We start from the raw sequence: 16,892 nt of genomic DNA, 5'->3' as shown, positions 1-16,892 counted from the left end.
ATTATCATTCATGCATAAGAATCACATTGCAAATTCAATCTAGATAAGTTGACTCATACCTGAATGTCATAACCCCAACCATTTGCATAGACCAATCCAACTTAGTAGGATACATATAACATCAAGGTCTTAATGTAATAACCCTAATCATCAAGTTACTATCATATAACAACAACAAGTTATATATCATCCACATCAACAACATATAACCTAATCATCAAGCTAACTATCATATAACAACAAAAAGTTAACCTATAACATACTCAACAACAACATATAATATAATCATCAAGCTAAATATCATATAACAATAACAAGTTAACCTATAACATACTCATCAACAACATATAACATAATCCTCAAGTTATCTAACATAAAAATAAAATAGCAATGCATACAACCACAGGTTACTATCATTCATAACTATCTGACACATGTGTATATGACTACATTGATCAACTAGCATCTATCATGTATGTAACCATAAAATCAATAGAATGGAAGACATACACATAACCATAATGCACATAACAATCCTTAACCTAAGTACCTGCATGCCCAACATACAAACTTGTATGACAACATGCTCTTGCCTCAAGGTCCAATGTTGCAACTTCACTTTGATGATCTGCATCTCCTACTCTATCTCAGCCAACACATTAGCATCATAACATACCAATATCATCATGATGACCTAATTGCATACAATGACCTCAAAATGCATGTCTGACCTACCATACATGCAAAACCATAACCATGAAAATGTATGCATAACAACATATAGACACCGACATGCATAACAAATTCATATACAACCATACACTCATGATGACACATTCCACAACAACACCATCAACCTTCACATGGTGACATCACTACAACCATGATCAACACCATGCAAATGCAACAAGCACATGGGCTACAAGCATAAGAAACACATATGCAACTGACATGAATGCATTACCAGCACACCGCCCATCTAGTCTGAGGGGTGAATGATGCTCTGATACCACTCTGTAACACCCTCCTCCCACATCTACGTAAGCAACCGGCTAGATGCAATGATAGGTCACTATGATATGATTCGACCTCCTAATTCATGTTAAGGAAGTGGAACCGATAGAAATGCACTATATAGACATTCAACATCATCATTAGAACCCTCAAGAACCAACCCAACCTTTCTGTCAACCAACCCCTGGGTCCCACTAAGATTTTGGACCACTTGACCCCCGGATCCTCCCATGCTATAGGCCTGTTATCATCCAAGAGGCCCTAGATGCTCTCATGAAGAGGCATGCCAATGTCCAGGGAATATTTTTCCCAGTGTTGTGCCAGTGTCCCCGAGATTTGACCCACTTTTTCAGGCCCAAAGCCCAAGTCACTGCCCAAAATCGAATGACACCTTGAGAACATTAAGATAACAGAGAAATGGCAGTGCAAATGTAATTACTTGAATAAGACCTTGACTGGACCCCTACTAGCCATGACAAGAATTTCGTCAAACATATCATGAATATGTAATCTACATGTGTAAATAACAAATATGAGCATAGGGGTCTCATACTTAGCTGAGAATCGTTAAGAGACATTGATGCCTCAACACATTAGCTGCCATTTCATCCATTAGGTCATAGATACATTGTTCATTCATTTACCAGTAAAAACATGATGAGAGAAATACATAGCTATTGTCATAAAACACATACATAACCAGAAATCACAGCAATATGATCCACATATAAACAAATATAATACTCATAGAAATACAAGGAGAAATAACCTCATATTGATTATGCAAAATCCAAACCCAAGATGGGACTTCCACGTTCCACCCGACCGTAGAATGGTTGAGCCATATCTCTCTTCATCCATTCACCCCCATGCCATATCCCAAGCATGAATGTGGGATCTCATAGAACACATCAATCCAAAACCATCCAAGGCTTTCAGAGGCCATCCACCTCAACCCATTAAACAATGATTCCACCTCATGGTCAGACATCACAAAACCATCATCGGATTGGTCTCTATCCAAGCCTTCTAGGGCTCCAGAGCACTTGTTCAAACCAAGGCTCCATGACTAGTAACTCAACCTACAGTTGTTTCCAGGCTAAAGAGTGTTTGTCCTACCAAGGCTCGAGGACTAGTAACTCAACCCACCAAGGGCTCCAGAGCATTTGTCCAACCAAGGCTCTAGCAACTAATAACTCAACCCAAGTTAAGGAAACATGAGAGGCAACTAGAAAACAAAGCAAATGAACCCACAACACCATGGCTATCCAGGAAATGGCAAGGCTAGGCAAATACACTATCAATCCAGGCAATCCTCCATGCTAGTGACATATCACGCCCAATACATACGTACAACTCAGTATCTACAAGAAAAACCTAATGCAGTTGTTGATCCCGATGTCCTCTTCCACTTTCCTTCTCTTCCTTTGCCTTCTTTCTCCAAAAATACGAGTATGCCACATGCTCTAAGAGTGATCCAAGAAAACATTAAGTGTCCAAGAATGAGAGAGAGAGAGAGGAAATGAGACAGCTCCAAAACTGAACTGACCAAGCCCACCCATTGATCCTCATGATTCTTTTTATCAATGATGCCTCTATTTTCTTCAATTTCCATTATTTTCCTTCAATTTCCTCGTCACATGCAACCTGTGACCTTTCACCTTCCTTTTCTCCTAATTTCATTTATTTTCATAAATAAAATACCAATTAATGCCTCCTGCCTTTCCAAAGCATTTGCCATTGCCTTTTCCAATTTCCTTAGCCATATTAAATCGATTAACACCCACACTAGGATGTTTTGCCCAACATTAAGCTTGGAATATGTGTCCCATCAACCGTGGTCTTATACATTTTTACATGGAGATTTAACTAGGGTTGTTACAAATAATGAGCTTGCAATATCTCATCATCTAGAGACTAGATATAACTTTATTAGATGTTATTTTTAGCAACAACTGCAAAACAAACCATTTTCCCATGTTTTTATACCTAGTCCCATCGTTGATCTAAAAGGTTTAAAATCATATATGCTTCCTAGTGAGCCTAAAAAATGTATCATCTAGCTCATCTTTTTTTAATATTTTCATGACTACTTAAACCCTAAATATCACATTTGGTATTGTAAACATTATATATGTCGTCTTAATATGGCTATTTGAGTTTTATCTATTAATTCTCTGTAGGTTGATCCATTTGATCATTTTTATTGAGTTTTAAAATGAAATGCATGATTTATTGATGACTATTATATGTTGGAAGCATTTATGATCAATGTTGCAAGGAAATACTAGTGTTTGTTCTTCTTTGTTGTAGAGACTCTAAAAAAAATTAAGTCTTGTTCGTCCAGATAATTATTATGTATGTCCTAATGAGTTGTTGATGAGTTTTCTAGTGAGTGCTATAAAAATCCGTATGTTTAAAAAAAACATGTTGTGAATTGCTAAGTTCTCTTAGTGTGTTTTTGAGTTTTCCCAATGTGTTATGTTATTTCTAAGTTCTCTAGGCATTGACAAGTTCCTTTGTAGCATGTTGTAGAAGTCAAAACATGAAGGAAAGGGGTAATTTCTCTTTAGGTAGTGGAACGATGAAAATAAATTATATTACACTTGAGTATTTCCAACCTAAGCATCATTTTATAGGAGAGTGAATTATTATTTTATGTTTCAAGAAGTTGCTAATTAGTTACTTCTTAGGAGCATTTTCTTTCTAAAAACAATTATAGTGAAAGTTGTTGGGATTTCCTGTGATTTGGAACTATCTAAGAAACCAAACTATTTTCTATAAATGTATAAGTTTTAGCCCATTCAAAATTCACTTCACTTCAAAATTTCAATAAATATTGAGATAGTTATTTTCTACTATGTGGTTTTTAATAGTTTTTTACTTTGATGGACTCAACCCCTTGCTCCCTTTGGAGACAAGGGTTTGAAGATGCAATGGATGGTTGAATCCCCTCTTTCCAAGTATGTATTTTCTTGTTGTTATATTCTATAGTTCTATTTTTCCTTTTATGCATTTTCTTTCAATAATTATTAATGTTGGGGGATATCTATGAGCTTCAAAACAAGGGCCTACTTTTCAAGTATGCAGTTCTATGTCTTCCTAAATTTTTTAGTTGTAATGTAGAATTTCCAACTTTCTTGCTTGTTGTTATTGTCTTTCTTTAACTTAGCATTTAATTTATCAATTTGTTCATTATTGTGTAATTTGTTAGCTTTATATTTGACAATTCATTTCCCACCGTTAACTACCTTTATTAAATTTAGTTATATTTGTTTTGATCTCATTAGAGAACTCAATGAATCAGGGAGTTGTATCCTAGTGGGTTAAATTTATTTGAGTTTCCTAAGAGGTCTTGACGTTTATTTCTGTTGGTTTTTTTCCTTGGAAGAATGGAAAAGAAAAGAATTGTATCCCAGTGAATTACATTTGATAGAGTTGCTAGGGAGGTCTTTGATTAGTTGATTTATATTTCAACTATTAGAATAGTCAAATTACTATGCTTTCAAGTTAATAAATTAAATTAAGCTCTATCATATCCTGGGTTCATCAATCCCAAGCATTATTGGAGCCCATCACCTCCTACTCTACATGCTCCAAGAGTCCCTTGGCTTGCTCCAAAAAGTATCTTCAAGCCTTTGATTTGTCTGTATTTGAAAATTTTAATACTATGGAATTCTTGATCATATTAGGTCTCCAAATACCTCCATAAGAAAATCTAATTTGATGACTAGCTTGTAATGATATGATCTCTTTGCTTTGGGGTACACTTTCATATCTTGTTAGCCATAGTGCCTCGACAATGATACAAGGGAAAGCCTTGTGATTTTGAAACTATTTTTTCCTTAGAAAAAACTTTTAAAACAATAAGAATTATATTCCCCTTCCCAATTTCCTTCTCCATCTATCAATTTTAGAGCATCACACAAAAATTATTTACTATAAGGACAATGCCATAGTAGGTAATCAATAAATTTATCATTATTTTTGCAAAACACACACCTACAGGAACATTGTTAAGCCCTTGCATTGCATTTGTCTTAAGTGAGTAACTTTGTTGGTTAGAGAAAACCATAGAAATTTCCAAGCTTTTAAGGAATTGTTCAACTTCATTATTGACTTCCACCACCACTTCTTTTCTACTTCTTCATTGTCTTCCATTGAACCATAAATTGCAGTGGATATTCCATTGCACAATTTGTCACCACGAATCTAATAAAAATGCTTAAAATATTAAATCTACATTATGAGGGTTTATTTATCCTTAAATTTATGGATATGAAAACTATTGTTTATTGTGTATGCATTCAAGTTATAATTAAACAAAAAATGAAATAAAACTCACAAACCACAAATTAAGACAAGGTGTAACCTCATAAACCCTTTTAGAAGAAAACCCAGTTGGAAAGTGAGATTGCTCTACTCTCTTTCTCTTAATGGAAAATGGATGCAAGTACTAAGAAGTGAGACATGGCCTGTGGGATGCTACAATGCACAAATTGTTTGTGTTTTCTCTATCCCTGTTCACCCTTAGCTACTATGCTTATCTATGGAACAAAATGCACTCGAATAGAATGGAACACCTTTTTCACCTAGTGGCCCAGTTATAAAAGGGATCAATAACCTACTAGTGTATTAAGATTTATGTCATTAGGATTTTTGATGGATAGAGGAAGATCCACAGATTTAGGTATTGCAATCGACGTTTCAAAATATTGGCCCGGTTGGAGGTTCTAAAACATCGACTACAATACCTAAACTTGTGGATCTTCCTCTATCTATCAACAACCTACTAGTGGTTAAGTTTAACTTCTTTAACTCTTAACTAGAATTATAATATTGACTCTTCTAGAGTATTATTCATCAAGATCGTGTGGCTAGCCTCTTTTCCATGAATAATGTGGATTGACATGGCATTCTCTCGAATTATAGTGGTCAAAATAGGAAGTTCAACTTCCAAATGGCATAAATTTTGCATGCGGAGTCTAATTAAGTTTATGCTTGCACCATTGGAAAGGTATATGTGTGTAGAATAGCACAAAAAGTTGTAGCAATTAACATGGTAAAATTTTACCCCCAAAAAACATCATTTAATGCCTCAAACTGCTCCTAAAAGGTTTCAAACCCTAATTTGCCAAATTGGGTCCCACTAGTAAAAATGGTTATGTGAGTTGATTCCTCCACTTTTAACACTTTGAAAGCTTCAATATGGATGAAAATAAATATAATGATCCAATCTAGATCACATGTTCTAACATTATAGTTTAACCTCATTATGTAAACTCAAAAACCTTTATTCTTAGACTAGGTAATTTAATCTTATTAATCCTTAGGTCTAATTAAGATTGAATTATAAATTTTCCATTCTTTTACAACCTTTCCATTAGGATCCAACTTATTGGCTAATTTTCAACCTTCAACCCATATGGACCTAGACACTAGATTACCTGCCTCTGCTATGCCACATATCTGCAGGTTATAAGGTTCCTTCTTTAAGGGCTCAAAAATTCTAAAGTTACGAAAGCAACTTATCTAAGGATACGCTACCTATTTTTACTCTATTCCCTTCTTCTACCTTCCAAGAAACCATTTCCCTAGCAATGTAAATGCCATTACTAAGGCCTTCTAGATAAGTGAAGTCTCCCCGAGGCCTTCACTTATTTTCCAATCCAAATTCATTTTATTCGAGGGTTATTTTCCTTCTAAACATAACTTTACCCATAAAATCTTAAGCTTGCATCACTCTCTATATAATTTTTATAGGCAATGCATATCCAAACAACTATATATTACTCAAAACCCACCTCCCTACCTCTCTTGCCTTTGCATTTTTTTCCCACTTAACCAAGGGTATACCTTCCTTATCTCTTTCCTTGTCCATTTAAACTAGAACACTTCTTCCCTTTTTTCTCACATTTTTTTAGAAATGTGAGAAATAGATAGCAAATAAATAGATACATCTTCCAGTATTGATTTCATTAAAGTTAACCTACATCCCCTTTCCAACCACTTGTAACAATATCTAGTCACCCTTCCTTTATTTTTTTCATAAATCCAATGTTAATATTTAAATATGTAGGAATCATTTTAAAGTTTAATGATTTGTAAACTATTGTGGATATTGATGAGCCCCGGTATTACAGCAAGGATGATGCAACTCGTAGGGATACCAACTTTAGTTTATCAACCCGAGATTCGTACAAACTTGGACGTGCCAGTGTTATATGCATAGCACATGCAACAGTATACTCTTATCACTTTTCAACTGGAGCAATAGACCACTAGGGTTTTTCAAACCACTCTTCTATTGACTAGAAGGAGTCTGACAATTGACAATGAATGTAAAGCTATATTTAATGCAAAATTAAATGCTTACCTATTTTAGGAAAATGAAAGTGTTGAATGGAAAGTGCTTATGAAATGACATGAAATCATCTAGCTAAGAATTGACACACATTACTTGCAAAAGAGAACTAATCTAACCTTGCATTCTATCATCTAGCTATCTGGACTAAGTAGGCATGGAAATTATCCTAACACTGTTATGACTGATGTATGCATGCACTAGCTATATTTTGTTAAAATTACAGCAAAAAATAATAATAAATAAAATAATAAATAATAATAAATAAATAAATAATAATAATAATAATAAATTAAATTAAATTAAAAATTAAAATAAATAAATAAATAAATAAATCTTGATTTTCAATTTAGAAATGTAAATGTTAGGCTAAACAATCTAATCTTTTGCAGGGGAGAGAGAAAGGCATGGAAAAGTTGGTCCAAAATGGCATTGAGGGGCATGGAAGTCAAGTGGAGGGCCTACCCTATGCTCATATCATAATTTCTACTCAAAATAGGCTAAAACAAGTTGCTACAGGGTTTCCTATAGTTATTACAGGATGTCCTAGTTTACTACGGGATGTCCTAGTTTTGTATAGGAAACTAGTTGAAGGCTTTAGGAAGGTAGGGAAGGAAAAATGGAGTGTTGGGAATATGTCTGATGGTGGAATAAGGTGTATGGAAGGTGCATAGTTCCCAAGGCTTAGCCCAACACTTCAAGATTGTTGGATTTGCTCAAGGAGGTTGCATATGGTGTCTATAAAACAAAAATTCAGATTAGGAGTTCATAGGCCTTGGCAGTAGGTGGAGAAATCTTAGATGAGGCTGGTGGAATGAGTTCCTCCCTACAGATCAATAAATCCTGCAACATCATATGTTCTTCTCTTCATTTATGCATAACTTCATATAAATATGGAAAAGATGAGTTGAATTTGAGAAAACGGATTTATTGATGGCTAAAGACTATATATATGGAATGAAATGCCTTCTTAAACTATAGCAAACTAAAGAAACAAAATGACAACTGCAGGTGCTTCCAAGAAACTATATACAGTGATCTTTTCAACAAGGAACCCTAAGCTATGCAATGATCAAAAGATTAAAAAAAAATTGGGGCTGTGAGAGTGGGGCCCTCAAACCATGATCCCATGAGGGAGATGAGGAAGAGGCCACTGTGACAAGATTTTCTAAAGTATTCTCTTTCACTATTGTACCAATCATCTACTTCTTCAACTAATGGAAGAAAAACTAAACAATCATTCAAATACTTGTAAATTAAACAAAGCAAGAATACTTCAGCAACTAACTATGATTTTAACCTAAGAATACATGTACAAAAAGAGGAACTTCTGTTGGGATTTTATTTGTAAATGGATTTATCCAAATATCGTAAGTATTTACTTTTAACAACATGATGGATCGAACAATATATGAGCGAAGAATAAATATATATTCTTGGTTTGTAATACCAAGATCAATTAGGAAAATATCAAATGTCATGTCTTTTGAGTAGATTTTGTTGTGTAAAATGGAAGAAAAAAAAAATTCATTTCTTGATTATCATTTGCATTAATGCATAAAGGTTGCAAACACAAGTTTCATGCATTGGTCCAAAAGGAAAACCAAATCTACAATTGGAATGTTTTTTTTTTACAAGTTTTTGTGTGATGGTGGGTCTTTATTTGAACCATTTGATATGGTAACATTGTTGAGTCACAAGTCAAATAGAAATCAATTGAATATGTAAGATTGGCTTTAGGAGAATGTTGATATATGGGTGCATCTTTAATCCAAAGCAATCCAAGGTAATGTTATATTCCTCTGCTTTGGAACTTTCTGAAGAAAAAAAGTAATGTTACGTACCTATCCAAAAAGTTCATTGGTTTTGTGATTAAGCTACATAGTGTTGATATTCTATTTCTATAATATTGACTACAAATGACTTCATGACTTTTGATCAATGTGTCAATGCATTCATTGGACTATTGTTAAGGTGGTTCATTAAATTGCTAGAATTTTGTTTTTTTAATGCGTTTGTTAGTGGTTCCCAAAGATGCTCAGCACTGGTGAATTTCACAAATAAATTTGGTGGACCAAGCTATCATATCATTGCAAAAATGTTTTTTCACATGTTTTCAAAGTAGCCAGGTAACTAAGGTAACATACTAAGGTAACTTAGTGCATAATTAAACATAACAACATACACGTCCATGCCATCTCTCAAGGTACTCCAATCCCCTTGATAGGTATAGCTATAACTAGACACCAGTTGTTATACATGTCCATCAATATATCACATATCCACATAATTTCAGAGAAATCAAGGTTAAGAAGACTTCTTGTATGCAAAACGTTCATTCTTTTTTAATTAGGGTTTCCAACCTAACCAAAGGAATTCTTGCCAAATTCCTTTCTTTTACCTTTTTACTTTGTTGGAATCGAGGCTTAATATATGTCATCACATCACCCAACTTTTAGTTATATAAATACATCAACTATTACCTTGTCATGCTAATACCAAGCATGTTTCCTACAACTCTTCACACATGTCAACCACGTGTTCCAAATATCAAGACAATCATATCTATCAATTTGAAATCAACCTCTACCAAGACTAACAATCATGTCATAATCCATAGTCAACTCATATCCATTAGACATACTGATACAACTATCACCTACTTACACTCAAGTACATGTCAGTTATCTCAACACATATGTATTGGTACAGTCATCTTAAAACAAGATAATTTCTTCATGCAATCTTACAGACACATACTCATATCATGCAATTAATTAGACATTCAAAAAAAATATAAAAGTACCATGTTAGATAAATAAACTAGATGACATAATAGACACCAAACACTCAAACACCAAATAGACGACATAATCAAACAGTCAAGCACCAAATATGACATAAGAAAACTCATACCTTAATGTATCTTAGGGGAGGCTATTTTGTCTGCACCATCAAGCTATACTATCACGATATACTTCACAACATATCGAAGCAACCATAAATCAGGTCACGATATCCACAACAGTAACTAGCTAACATGTTCACATCATAAACTCATAAATAATTATCATTCATGCATAAGAATCACACTGCAAAGTCAATCTAGATTAGTACAACACAATGTCACAAATAAGTCGACTCATACCTGAATGTCATAACCCTAACCATCTGCATAGACCAATCCAACTTAGTAGGATACATATAACATCAAGGTCTTAATGTAATAACCCTAATCATCAAGTTACTAGCATATAACACCAACAAGTTATATATCATCCACATCAACAACATATAACATAATCATCAAGCTAACTATCATATAACAACAAAAAGACTATAACATACTCAACAACAACATATAATATAATCATCAAGCTAACTATCATATAACAATAACAAGTTAACCTATAACATACTCATCAACAACATATAACATAATCCTCAAGTTATCTAACATAAAAATACAATAGCAATGCATACAACCACAGGTTACTATCATTCATAACTATCTGACATGTGTGTATGTGACTACATTGATCAACTAGCGTCTATCATGTATGTAACCATAAAATCAATAGAATGGAAGACATACACATAACCATAATGCACATAACAATCCTTAACCTAAGTACCTGCATGCCCAACATACAAACTTGTATGACAACATGCTCTTGCCTCAAGGTCCAATGTTGCAGCTTCACTTTGATGATTTGCATCTCCTATTCTATCTCAACCAACACATTAGCATCATAACATACCAATATCATCATGATGACCTAATTGCATACAATGACCTCAAAATTCATGTCTGACCTACCATACATGCAAAACCATAACCATGAAAATGTATGCATAACAACATATAGACACTGACATGCATAACAATTTCATGTACAACCATACACTCATGACGACACATTCCACAACAACACCATCAACCTTCACATGGTGACATCACTACAACCATGATCAACACCATGCAAATGCAACAAGCACATGGACTACAAGCATAAGAAACACATATGCAACTAACATGAATGCATTACCATCACACAGCCCATCCAGTCTGAGGGGTGAATCATGCTCTGATACCACTCTGTAACACCCTCCTCCCACATCTACCCAAGAAACCGGCCAGCTGGGGTAAATATGCAACGATAGGCCACTATGATATGATTCGACCTCCTAAGTCACGTTAAGGAAGTGGGACCGATAGAAACACACCATATAGACATTCAACATCATCATTAGAATCCTTAGGAACCAACCCAACCTTTCTGTCAACCAACCCCTGGGTCCCACTGAGATTTTGGACCATTTGACCCCCGGATCCTCCCATGCTATAGGTCTGCTATCGTCCAAGAGGCCCTAGACGCTCTCATGAAGAGGCATGCCAACGTCCAGGGAATATTTTTCCCAGTGTTGTGCTAGTGTCCCCGAGATTTGACCCACTTTTTCAAGCCCAGAGCCCACGTCACTGCCCAAAATTGAATGACACCTTGAGAACATTAAGATAACAAAGGAATGGCAGTACAAATGCAATTACTTGAATAAGACCTTGACTGGACCCCTACTAGCCATGATAGGAATTTCGTCAAAGATATCGTGAATATGTAATTTACATGTGTAAATAACAAATATGAGCATAGGGGTCTCATACTTAGCTGAGAATCGTTGAGAGACATTGATGCCTCAACACATTAGTTGCCATTTCATCCATTAGGTCATAGATACATTGTTCATTTATTTACCAGTAAAAACATGATGAGAGCAATACATAGCTATTTTCATAAAACACATACATAACGAGCATAATAGTAGCAGAAATACCAATGAAATCACAGCAATATGATCCACATATAAACAAATATAATACTCATAGAAATACAAGGAGAAATAACCTCATATTGATTATGCAAAATCCAAACCCGAGATGGGACTTCCACGTTCCACCCGACCGTAGAATGGTTGAGCCAAATCTCTCTTCATCCATTCACCCCCATGCCATATTCCAAGCATGAATGTGGGATCTCATAGAACACATCAATCCAAAACCATCCAAGGCTTTCAGAGGCCATCCACCTCAACCCATTAAACAATGATTCCACCTCATGGTCAGACATCAAAAAACCATCATCGGATTAGTCTCTATCCAAGCCTTCCAGGGCTCTAGAGCGCTTGTTCCAACCAAGGCTCCATGGCTAGTAACTCAACCCACAGTTATTTCCAGGCTAAAGAGTGTTTGTCTTACCAAGGCTCCAGGACTAGTAACTCAACCCACTAAGGGCTCCAGAGCGTTTGTCCAACCAAGGCTCCAGCAACTAGTAACTCAACCCAAGCTAAGGAAACATGAGAAGTAGCCAGAAAACAAAGCAAATGAACCCAAAACACCATGGCTATCTAGGAAATGGCAAGGCTAGGAAAATACACTATCAATCTAGGCAATCCTCCATGCCAGTGACATAAATATGGAAAAGATGAGTTGAATTTGAGAAAATGGATTTATTGATGGCTAATGACTATATCTATGGAATGAAATGCCTTCTTAAACTACAGCAAACTTAAGAAACAAAATGACAACTGCAGGTGCTTCCAAGAAACTATATACAATAATCTTTTCAACAAGGAACCCTAAGCTATGTAATGATCAAAAGATAAATCTATTTTTGGGGCTGTGAGAGTGGGGCCCTCAAACCATGATCCCATGAGGGAGATGAGGAAGAGGCCACTATCACAAGATTTTCTGAAGTATTCTCTTTCACTATTGTACCATTGATCTACTTCTTCAACTAATGGAAGCAAAACTAAAAAATCATTCAAATACTTCTAAATTAAACAAAGCAAGAATACTTCAGCAGCTAATTATGATTTTAACCTAAGAATACATGTACAAAAAGAGGAACTTCTGTTTCTTCAAATTAAACATAAAATTGGGGTAAGAATATTGTTGTTCTTACCTTTTTTAGTGCATTCCTCGAATTTGTTGTTGTAGCCTCACTCTTTAGATATTAACTTTTACCCATTAACAATTTCTCATAATCAATATTCCTTTTGCAATCTTCTACTCCTTTTCCTATATTTCTTTATTTTGGTCTTCAAAAACTTTTTTCAATCTTCATTTGTTATTATTCTACTTCTTTTCCTATATTTCATTGTTCTAGTCATCAAAAAAAATCTCCAAAATGGTGTAAAATTTACCTTGATTTCCTCATTTATGGTTACATTCCCGTTTGTTTGCATGGACTATTATGTGGTCTTTTATTTTCTCTTCTAAAGATATTTTTTATATGGTCTAAGACATTATTTCCTCATGTGACTTGTTTCATGGTAGTTAAAACATTAAAATGAAACTTTCCAATAATTCCTCGCTTGTGTGAATTTCCACTTGCCTCAAGTAATCTTCAGTTCCTTTAACAAATGCTCCTAAGTGTCAAAATCCACTATGATTTTAATAACCTTTTATCTGCTTTGGAATGAAAATTAGCCTCTAAATTTGAACTTTCCAATCTCATTCCCCATAGCCTCAACATGATTTCACTCCATAATTTTATAGGTAACTTTGACAACTTCACCCATACAACATGCACATGCATAACTTCCTTTATAAGGTTAATCATAGCCTCCATCACCATAATTATGGTCAGGAATGACCCCATAACCATCTCCATGTTAAGATAATTCCCTCTACTTAAGCTCTAGAATGAAACTCAAAGGTAAGCCAACCTCTTATAATATTGTGCAACTATAATAAATTCCTAATAACCCATACTAGGCCTTCCCCATCCATAAACATAAAGAGAATCATGAGGCTTTCTTCCTCAAAAAATGCCCATTTAGGGTTTTTAATTAGGGAGATAATGTTATCCATACTCATGTCCTCTCCTAAGGCAGTCCTTACTTTATCTTTACAAGAATTTGTACAATCTCATTTCCTTTTACTCCTTAAGTAGCCCATGATTAGAGATATTTGACATCCTCCTATTTCCTTCCTCATGCTTGCCTAACAATTCTTCCCATGTTAAGGCCCTAAATCCCTGCCCAAGGCTAGTTCCTTGCCCATCATATAGCATGCTCCCATATCTCTTAACCTTCTTTAGCTCCTTTCATGTTTGAAACATTAAGGCCTTTCCTACTACTATTAATAATACTGGAACAACCACTCCAATATAATCATAATTAAATCCTTCTTTGACAATGTGTCCTCAAGCTATATCATTACTATGGAATGCACATCCATAACATCATCATATGTATTTCCATCCTGTGCATTGTAAAAGTTACTTACCCCCTTCACTTTTGGTTCTCTAAGATATTAGGTAGGTCTAATTCCCTACACCACCCCACCCATCAACAAAACCCTTGTTAATATCTTCTCTATAAGTCATATACCCTTTGCAAGTATGTAGGATTTTATCTCTTGAACTAAATATTAACGTTGGAATGAACTCCTCTCCATCCTTATATTACCTTATTATCCCTTCCTCCATGTTGACCCCCCTTTTCTCTCAAATCAAGTGTCAGTACCCAAGTAGTTAAAGGTGGTCCCTTTTGGATTCATAAGACGCAATTCTATTAGAGGATGCTTTTATGAGTTTATTTTAATGAATCCCCTTTCCTGGATGGTGAGAAAATGCACACAAGTTACATCTTTACCAATGTATATCGTCCTTATGATTCAAATACATGTCCTGATGATGAACCCCAGTAGAGAGTTCGAAACGTTGACACTGAAAATTTATATGCGATTAGTCCAAAAGAGTTTTTACCAAACATTTTTATTTTATTTTTGTTGTAGACAAAATATTGATAACCTTTTCATTAATTAAAATAAAATAAATAATTAAGTTAAAACTTCAAAGTATTCATGGGGCTTAAGATGCATGTCAAACAACCAAGCTGAAGCTTATGCCCTCTACCAGGGGATTCAGTTAGCCAAAAAAAAACAGATGTCTTCTCTCATTGTTTTGGGAGATTCCCTCCTTATTCATCATTTGGTGAAGGGCTCTTTTTTGAGGGACAAAACATTAGAAATTCCTATGGAAATAATTAGGAAAGTAGTGGAAGGGTTCTCTTCAATAGCATATTTCCATGTTCTTTGTGATCTCAATAAAGATGCAAACTTATGTGCTAATGAAAGGTGTAAATTAAGATTGAGATATTTAAAAATCAATGGTCGAATCAAGCCTTCTCTTATTCCTTAGAGCTAAACAGATTGGCATTACATGATTATGAAGGACTGCATTATCAAACAATTATAGCATGCAATGTAATTTTTTCTTTTTGGTGGGTGATTTTTGTAGGGTATAAACCTACAAAACCCGTTTTTTGTTGTCCAACTTGAAGACCCTCTAAAAAAATTGTAGATTTGCTGAAAAATAGGACTCAATTTTTTTTTGAAGATAGAGATATGTACTTCCTGATGTATTTGTTGCAATCCAAGTGTAGAGTTGCATATAAATATAATACAAAATTCTCATTCTGGTTAAAAAATAAATAAATAAAAAGTCACAATTGCACAATCCAATCATTTAGTAGGTGATGACATAGAAAAAAAGTCAAAAACATTCTCACTAGCTTCATTAACTACATATAGATTTTAAACAAAGCTTTAATAAAATAAAAAATGTTATCACCAACTCACCACCATAATCTCCTAGAGGACATTGACACCATTAGGTTCTCTTCGTCACTAAAAAGTCTCAATAGCACCAACAATTTTCCCTAAACATTCATATGCATATAGACTTCGGTGGGTGGATTTCCTCTACTCTATCACATAATTTTTCACAAGTAATTAACCTTAATCTTTGATGCATGCTTGTTTGGATAGGTTTTCCACTTCTTGGTTGTGCCCCTCAGATATATGGTGGAAAATATTTTGCATAAAACTATTTTCAACATCTTCTACAATTTACAAGTTAATACACAAACAAAGGTTTCTTGAACTCTATCCAAATTTGAAAATTCCAGAATCGTCTTCCTTGGATATGATCATTAAGATGGTGAATTATTTTTTTTACCAAAATTATTGGTGGTTTGTCTAAGACCACATTCAAATAGAGTTTTATGATTTTCATTTAACACCAAAATGCCACCAGCTCCACATGTGTTTGGATCCTTGTCTGGAACTTCATCAAAGAAGCCATGTGTCCCTCTCATAATAGTCTCAATGTTCCCTTTGGTTCTCTATTTTGTCTCTTCCTTTGTTTATTCAAAATTTCCATTGGCTCCTTTGATTCTGTAATAGTATGAAAAGGGCTTGTAAATAATCTTTGGAATATTAGATCATTTCTAGTTAACCATATTACTCTGATTACAAGATAGTGCAGGGGATGATGTTGTTTTCCTAACATTAACATCTTCTAACCATGATTAGAAAGCTTCCTCCATTATCTCTTAATCCTAATTACCATTACCTCTTATTATTATTATAATTACAATCCAAATCTTTTAGAAAGTGCCATTTTATGAAGAGATGGTTTGCACTTTCTACATTTTTCTTATATAAAAA

This window comes from Pinus tabuliformis, chromosome Q (assembly GCF_031772625.1).
Source record: "Pinus tabuliformis cultivar Carrire ecotype Pingquan chromosome Q, CPIR1, whole genome shotgun sequence".
NCBI lineage: Eukaryota > Viridiplantae > Streptophyta > Pinopsida > Pinales > Pinaceae > Pinus > Pinus tabuliformis.
Note: the sequence above shows the minus strand (reverse complement) of the source record.